Raw genomic sequence first — 9,854 nt, forward strand, 5'->3', positions numbered from 1 at the left:
ATGCCCCCCCGCCCCGGGCGCCGTGGGCCGCGGGCTGAGCCGGAGGGAGTGGCGGCGGGCCGGGGCAGCCGGAGCGGGGCGGGGGTAGACTGCGGCTCCGCCGCCTCGCTGCTCTCACACCGCGACCTTGGCACCCGAGGGCACGTCGCCTTGACCCAGCACAGCCGTGCAGGACCGGGACGCAGCCCTGAGTCGTTTCCAGAGGAGAGCCTGTAGTCACGATTTGCCGACTCACAGTGCATGCACCTGGCTTGCTTCAGGTGTCAGCAGCCTTCCCCAGAGCTGCGATGCAAGCAGTACCTCGTACCACGTAGTGAAAATCCCTCCTTTATACATGTGCTGTCATTCCACAGCTCATATAAGCACTTTGCCATCACTAACAACATTTTTACCAGTCACTTTAGATGTTCAAGCACAGGCTTCTCCCAAATTATCCCTGCTAACCCTTCCATGACACAATGTATCTTTTATACACCAAATTTTGCTCCCAAATCATTCATAGTAAAGGTAAGAAAAAAATTATCCAGAATGTCACTGTTGAACAGTAGAATTTGTCTGATTATGAAGACTTCGTGAAGAACATGAAAGCTACTGAACTCTGAACATTCTTAGAAAGTTGTTTTTCAAATGGACACTTTCATTTCAAAGACAAAGCGGTTGTGCTTTCTTACACTGTCACTACAATGAATCTCAATAAATTCACAGCTTTTGAATAACAAGTTTCCTACAAAAGAGAGTTCTTGACACTAACTTTGTCCAAGTGACAGTTCTCTGCAGAGCTTTGCAACTGATCAGGTAGAACTTTTTTACACTCTAATTGCAGGTCATTGACCTGCAATTCATACTAATCCCGTAGAATGCTGAAGGTTGAACTAGTAGGTCAAATCAAACTTTGATACATGCAGTTTTTCTGCAATTGGTTAAACGTAGCAGAGAAGCCAAGGCAGGAAAGTTAGTCCATCATATTAAAGTTCTCATCTGTCTGAAGTAAAAAATTATTGCAAAAAGCAGTAGTGTCATTGCATTGGGCACTCTTTTCTTCTGAAGCTGTCATGATGGGCTTAGGTAGAGCAGGGTGATAATCAAGGGGACAAACCATCTCATCCCATAACGACAGACAAGACAGAAGAAAGTCATCATCAGTTCAAAGGTGTAAGGCTTACCAGTATAGAATCATAGAATAGTTGGGATTAGAAGGGACCCTTAAAGGCCATCTAGTCCAACCTCCCTGCAATGAACAGGGACATCTTCAACTAGGTGAGGCTGCTCAGAGCCCCATCCAACCTGACCTTGAATGGTTCCAGGGATGGGACATGAACCACCTCTCTTGGCAAACTGTGCCAGTGTTTCATCACTCTCATCATAAAACATCACTTCCTTATATCTAGGTTAATTCTGCCTTCTTTTCATTTAAAACCCTCACCTGCCCTTGTCTTATCACAGCAGGCCATGCTAAAAAGTCTGTCTCTATCTTTATTTATAAGCCTCCCTTTGGTATTGAAAGGCTGCTGTAAGGTGTCTCCATAGCCTTTACTTCTTCAGGCTGAACAATCCCAACTCTCTCAGCCTGTCCTTTATAGGAGAGGCATTCCAGGCCTCCGATTATTTTTGTGGCCCACCTCTGGACCTACTCCAACAATGCTAACCTCTCAAAATTCTGAGCAGGTGCCCTGTACTATCACTGCACAATGTTAAAAGTCTACTCTTCTGCAAGCTGTAACTCAGGATCATGAAGGTCTCTCTGGTAGCTCATACGTATTGCAAAGATATTCAAAATGCCCTTTTCACTCTGTATACTGGACAGATTTGGAAAAAAAAAAAAGTTTCACTGTATTGTGCAAATACTTGCTACATTAAGGGCAAGAAACCAGTCATACTCTCTCAGATCCATTCTTGTCAACTTCTGCCATATTACAAAGTTTTTTGCCTTTCTGTATTCAACAAAATAAGATCGGGATTCTAATGCCTGAATTGGCATTTTCAGAAAACAGTACATTATTTAAAGTTTAATGGCTATTAAAAAAAAAAAAAGCCAAAACAATCCAAACAAACAAAAAACCCCCAACTCAAAACCCACATTGTCAGAACTGTGACTTCATTCTCTGGTTCCATTTGTATTCCCACTACTAGTCTCCAATCTCACTGAAGTTTGAATTACTGAGCTCTTTACCATAGTGTTGCAGACAAACCGTTTTATGTAAGAATGTGTCCCACCAGTAAAATGTTGACATTTTAAGGAATAACAACACAACCAAATATGTATAAACCACCTGAAAAATCACTTCTGAGGCCTTGGGCTTTGCAGACTATTCTGAAGGTATCACAACGTTCTACTTGTATGTGAATAGTCTTTCTGATGCTAATGAAGATTACAAGAATAATTGTTTACTCTGCAGATGATAGTTTATCATCAAAGTGCATATTTGAGTTTTGCTTATAGTATTAATCTCTTGAAGGAAAAAAAAATAACACCATCTTGCATAGAAATTCCCAGAAGACATTATTATCTTAAGCAAGCTTAGTTTCTAATTTCATAGATCTAATACAGCTGATCATCTATCATAACAACTAAAGCTTTGCTTCTGAGAACAGAAATGGAACTGCACTCGAGAGACCATGCAGCATAACAAACAGAAATACTTCATTTTTATTGTCCATTTCAGAGCATAATGATTAAAAAGAGTATAATAATCATGATACCGTTTGGAGAATAACAGAAGCAGTATAGCACTCTTGTTTCCCCATCTGTCTAATCTTGTAGGATATTCTCTGCATTACAATCAAAGAAATTGAATGTTGTTCTTTACAAAAAACCCAGGCCATTGGATTACTGTGAATGTCACATTCAAGACTGCTGCATGCAACCTGCTTAGTTGACAGAGTTGCAAGATTCTTCCCCAGACTATTAATTGCAACAAAGCTGTTACCCACAGATTATACACAGTCTGTGCAGTACTGTGCTTACTTTGCTAGAGCAAAAACTTTTTCTTCTGTCAAGAAACTGCTCTATTTTTGAAAGATGGTATTCAGTTTTGTGGCAAAGAGTTTCCCAAGCTTAGACTGCTTAGAACATCCCATTAGCTACCTCAGAGACAGAAGCAGCTGTCTTACTGGGCTGTGGACATGCCTTTCCCAGCTTTCTATCAAGCCTCTCCCCACACCGTATAACACTTCATCAGAGTGTCTCTGTTTTCTCTGATCCACTGCTACCACGCTATAATCCTAAGTCTCCTATATCTCTTGTCCCTGTACATCATGCCTGACATTTTCATCCATTCATACAGCACTTGTGATCAACTGCAATCCAGCTTCATGCTGCTGATAAGTTCTGGAAACCTTGCTGCTATTTCCTTACCAAAAGGATCAAAAAAATATGTCCAGTAGCAATCTAAACAAGTATGAAAAAACTGTTCCCCCATGTACACATCAGTGTTTTTTTCAGGTAGGCAGAATACCAGTAAGCATCATTTCAATTATTTCCTGGCATTTCAGAATTTCTCTCTAAAGCATGTCCTCATACAAATGTGCAACATAACTGATGTGCAGTGAGGCATGGCATACAAAGATGATGTCAGTCTGCCCAAGTTATATGGGAACTAGAAAGAAACTATTGATATAAACATGCAAACTGCAGATATGACATCACCTTTATGCTTTTCACAATTTCAGGTTAGTTGTACAGTTGAAATAAATTGTTAGGAGAAAAAACATGGCTTTATGAGAGGCATTTTTCTATCCAAACTACACGCTATATATATAAAATAAAGAATATAACTTGATTATTGTGAGGCTGAAAGTGTATTCAGATGGTGTCACACTTAACTAATACTCCCACTCATATTTAACTTGCAAAAACTGTTATTACTGAAATCTCATCTCTTTAGGCAGCTGTCCCAGTGACAAAACACACTGGATATCTGTGTGTTATTTTCACTTGGATAACTAATGCTGAAAGATGGACAGTGTTGCTGATGATGACTCTCTTCTAAGACAAATAACCAAGCTTCCTCTGATGATACCGTTAAAAGATTATACAGATTATTTCTTTATGAATGCTTTTATAAAGAAGGTAATTTATTTTCCTGACCCAGTAAAGTGGGAAAAAAAAAAAAAGGTTTTATAAAGTTCTCATAACCTCCTTGATAAATTACAGACTTTATTGAATCCCTTTCTTCTCAGGAAATGATAGAGGTTTAATATATTTGTTTTAGGATTCTAAATCTACTCTACTCCCCAAGTCTACAACATAGAAGGAAAAGATCATTCTTTGAACTCTCAAATTGATTAACAGTTAAATGCTTTCCAGTGAGATTCTTGCGATTTCCTTTGCAACAGATGAGACTGGTAACTGTTGCAACTATGTTTGGCATGGAAATACTCAGAAGGTAAGCCACAATATAAGCTATAAATGTCCTTTCTCATCTCTGTTATCACTGTTCAAATCATGTGACAGTCCCAGCCAAGCAGCTGCAGAGTTTTTCCATCCAAATCACAGTTGAAATTCAATATTGGCACTGAAACCAACATTGTTCCTATAGCAAAGGCTTGAAGTGTTAGGAGGCTTCTGATCACATGCAAAAAGAAAGGCTTGATTTTGAAATTCATATTAGGTCCTAATCTATTCACGTTCAGGGAAAAAATGGAATACGTAGGTTTGAAATGTCTGCAGTAACTGTAGGTCAGCTACAATAGCAGACTTAGTGATTCAGACTACACTAATCTCCATAATTAACCTCACCCCACAGAATTACTTCAGGCTTGTATCACTGACAGACACCAGAATGCACCCACTCAATTTCTGCAGATACATTCCACACAGATTATAGCATAGTGGATAGACAAGGTTGCTTTTCAAGGAGAAAAAAAGAAAAATAAAAGGCAAAAATTTAACAATTAGTGGAAAAGAATGTACAGAAAACAGTATAATTCTGATCATATCAGAGCAGGGTTTTTTTCATGAAAGAAGCCTGGAGTGAAAGGTATTAATAGGAAGAAAGGTGTGTGGAATTATTTTTTTCATTGGTATACTTTGGCAGGAAGACTTAATCATTAATTCAGTTCCCGCAAATGGATGGGCCCTAAACAAATCTATATTATTACCAAAACAGCAGCCCAAAAAAGTTACAGATTGAAGAATCCTGGAATAAGTAAAAATAGCTATAGGAAGGTTTTATTAGATAGGGCAACATCCTTTCACAAAATCTTTTACAGACAAATAGAAATTCTGAATGGGAAGAATTGGAATTGCTAGATAATGCTTAACAATTGCTACTCAAAAAGCTGGAACTATACCTCAACCTTTTCAAGCTTCTATTGTGTATTTCATTTGCACAAGGATATAAAACTCCTTAAGAAATCAACAACATGTACCTTAAGTATCACCTCTGATTTTAGGAAAAACCTACTTCATACAGAATTACAAGAATAAACAAATTTATGCAAAGGATATACCAGCTGTTGGTTTTTTAATATCTGTTCTTAATAATAAATCATAGATTAAGAACCAATTAAAAAAAAATCTTACTATGTAAGCCAAGCTAGTGTTTAAAATTCAAAATAAAACCCACAAATATCTGCAAGCAGTGCAGCACAAAAAGTACCATTCAATGACATCCGCAGAATGTTTCATTTTCTTTGAATGAACATTCAGTCATCTTGGAGGAAGATGCCTTAGAGATGCATCATCAGTGCACTGGCAGCTAAAGACTATTTTCTCCGAAATCTGGTCAGCATTCCTGCAACACATGTTAGAAAAAAAAAATCATAGAGAAAGATGACTTAAGGAGCAGGGTCAAACAGAAAAACACAAACATCATAGCTATAACACATTCATAATTTATGGGAAGAAAAGTAACTAATCTTGAGAGATGTGTCACGTCCTTGTAACAGCACTGAAATTTGAAAACAATGAACAGAACTAAAGAAATCCACAGGTGGCCACCCTTGAAAAATAGTGCTTGTTTTTTGCAAATGATCCCACAGTTCAATGAGGAATCAAAGGAAGAAGAGGACACTCCTCAACCACCTCAAAACCCAGCCAGGAATTAAATACAGAATACTCATTTTCACACAAATTATTAAACCTAAGTTGTCTCTGTATTGAGGGTGGCACCCAAAACAACAAATTACAGTTTTGGGGAATGGTATTCCAACAACATAGGAACAATTCAGAGTGTTAGCTGTGGGAATTCTCTTACATCATCCACTTTCCAGGAAACTGTCCAAGGAAAAAGTGTGAATATCCATATGGCCCAAGGATGCCACACTGGAAGAAGGAAAATAGCTGGAAATAAAGTAGAGCAGCTTCAGAAATTTCTCCTCCTCTCCATATGATATCATGTGTTCATTGCATCCATCCTGCTTACGGCTGGTATTGCACATAGCTTTAATCAGCAGTGTGTAGCATTGCACTATCTGTATCTCTTGGTAACCTTCAATCAGAAAGTATTGAATACAAATAGTATTCCAGCTTGTTTCCCCATCAATTTTCTAACATTTATTTTTATTTACCATGATGATTCACAGGGAATTAAAGCTATCTTTGCCTATTTGAGCACTTTTAACCTATTCATTTGGTATATCATTATATACACTGTAAGAGTATAAAGCCAAGAGAAAGAAGTATCACTATATAGTGTTTCACAAATCATATAGAAGAAATTTCAAATAATAATAATCTACTATAGGTATTCACAACTTTACAAAAACTGATCACAATAATAGGCACAAAGACAGCTGCAAAAGCAATGCACCAGCAGCACTGGGATAATTTATAGATGGCAATGTGGTCACAGAATATGCGCAAGAAAAAGAGAACTGCTAGCTGTATTAGGTAGATTATAGGCACTATATTAAGTCAAAACCACAGAACACATTATTTGAGGACCTGATAGTAAAACACATTGCAACTTTGAAGATATGGAGGGATAACCAAAAGATAATTGAAAGACTATGAAAGACAGCAATAAAATCATGCATTAGAAAGACATTAAAAATAATTGTATTGAAGAAATTTAAATTGATTTGCCATTTTTATCTTGGAAGTCTACCAATAACCTAGAGTTGGGTCCTGTTTATTCAGAAGAGTTGTAACTTCTATCAGTAACCAAATAATTACCAAGTATTTATTATCAGAATGAAAATCCCATACTCTAGATTAACTGAAGAGGAACGTTAAATAAACTTATCAATGACATCTCAGTGCCTCTTACAGACAGGCATGAAAACTAATCACAGATCACAGAGACTTCTGCCTGAGAAAGATGAATCACATAGTAAAATTACTGCTTTTTTTCTGCTGCTAACAAAGCAAGTCCAGAGGTTAGGTTTAGACAGATGTGTCTGAAGTTAAGGAAAATTAATCATATTCGTAGCAGTATTATCACTCAGGGAAAGTGAGATAGTAAAGATAGATCTTATTCAGACACATTTTCTAAAAGATTGTCTCTATTTCAAAGATGTGTAATCTCTTCTTAAGCCATCACACAACAGAAATAGGAATCAAGCAAAGCTGCAAAAGGTGCAATCCTTATAAATTAGATTTTTATTATTAGACTTTAAATTTAAGTAGGGGGTTTATATAAATTATCTGCATGATTTTCTGGAAAGTTGGCACATATAACTCAATAATAGAATGTACACATATGAAACAGCATTTTGGATGTTTTGCTTTATTTAGGGAGAAAGTATAGAAGGCACTGAGGCTTTTCCAGGGGGAAAAAAGGATGCATTTATTCTCCTTCCCCTAAACACTCATGTTTCAGAGCTATGTACGTCTTAATTTGCAGAGTAAAAAATGTGCAAGTCTGAGCAGATCTCAAAATGGCACATGGCTATAACACAACATTCAAATTGTTCTGGGAATACAGGATGGAGGGGGCGCACTGGCAGAATACTTAGTTCTTTTACAGTCATTGTAGCTACAGCCCACGTCAACAAGCAATTTGGCACATTCCATGTCTGGGAAGAACCCCTTCAGATTGCACTGTCTGAATTTATGTTCCTTGTCTCCACATTAAAAGATCTGAAGATATCACTAAAGACTAAATAATGATACAAATCAAGACTCAAAAAAATAGTCACTTTCTAAACAAGTAGACAAAGTCAGAAAGACTTTTAAGAAAAGAGTAATTTTATCAGACTTTTGAACATGAGTGACAAACTGGATGCTGTAGGATTGCAGTCTCAAAGATGCTGAGCGCCCACACCTTCTGCAGGTGCAGAGGTCCTCTTATAAGGAAGGAAGAGGCTGGGAATAATAATCAGATCTAACAAGATTCTTGATAGCAGTAAGAGGTGGTACTGGCAGGTACCTTTTGTATTACAGACACCAGCAACAGAATATTTGAGCAGCTGAGCTTGAATTTTTCTGCTATACAGCCTTTTTTTACATGGCCTTTTAGCCTTCAGCTAACATTTATTTTGCTATGAAACCTAGACTATACTATTCAATGTTTCTGTAAAAGAGGAACTTGAGAGCTAAGTGTAGTCTTGGTCCAGTATCTCAGCAACCAAGAAGTAATATGGATGTTTTTAAAGCTTAACAAAACATTATAAACTAAGGACTTAATTACAGGACAAAGGCAGCAACATAAATTATGTTGATTTCTACCGATGTACTACCATTACATTTTTCTACTATAACAGCCAATTAGTAGGGCATTCAGGAAATACTTCAGTATTTATATTTAGGAGATCACTGCAAAATAAGTTTGGGATTCCTAACAGCATGTTGGAAATTTGCATATTCTTCAGCAGTTTTTGTCACTATACAATTGCATACTCTTTCCACTTTTATTCTTGCGTCTAAATCAAGATTTGGATCTTTGTGTCAGCCATGATAAATAGAAATAAAACATATTTGTCTTTCAGAAACACACTTTTTTTATTTTCCAAGTTCTTCTTTCTTGCTTGCCTTTTATCAAGGTTTTTTTCTTGAAGCAAGTAAAAGAAATCGCACCACAAACAAGAAGTGCCCAGGACATTCCTCATTTTATTTGTTTCCTCTGTTTCCCCAGTTTTATTACTCTGTGGGTATTTTTGCACTGTCACTATGAAAATTCTACATTATTTCCATATAAACTAACACTCACATATTTTAATAAAATCTTTGCTAGTATGAGCATGCCCCCCTCTGCATTTTTTTGGTTTTCTTGTTTGTTTAAACAAAATATGTTTACAGCATGTGAGAGTGACTCATTTTATCAAAACAACATTACCAAGAATACAGAATAACAATACTGACAGCAGCCCAGGGCCTTGTATTTGTATCCTGCACTTTGCAAGGAAAGTAATCTGAACTGCCTAACTGGGTAGAAAGTTTCTTTTTAAGAACCCTGCAGTTACTTGTTGGCTATAACAAGAGAAGAGTTTGTCTGTGACAATGAAAAGGACTGTCAGGAAACCAGACCAGATAAGTGTAAGCAAGCAGAACAAGGAGGAGGTTTTGCTTAACGTATTGTACTTTGTCATTCATTCGCACTCTCAGTGAGGATTCAGTTCCAAACTATATCAACAAATGTTTATCTTGATTCAAAATAGATTCAACTGCCGATAGGGCAAAAAAATCTTCCCATCTCTCTCTATGTATATAGATAAACATGATGAACAAACTAAAATGGGAGTTTAATTTCTGCCACGTATTGATTTCTATTTTCAGTGATTTCTATTTTCATGTAACAGAGCTGGTTGTGTTTTCTATTTTTATTTTTCACTCCATTTCAGCCATGTCCTACTTGTCACTTCTTACACACACAGATTAAAGTAGAAAAAAAAAAGAAAATCACTCTATTTCGTTTCCTAAAAAAGTTTTAGCCTTTCCTCCATAATAGAAATTATCAAAAAATGTATTATAT

This window comes from Colius striatus, chromosome 7, assembly GCF_028858725.1.
Source record: "Colius striatus isolate bColStr4 chromosome 7, bColStr4.1.hap1, whole genome shotgun sequence".
Taxonomy (NCBI): Eukaryota; Metazoa; Chordata; class Aves; order Coliiformes; family Coliidae; genus Colius; species Colius striatus.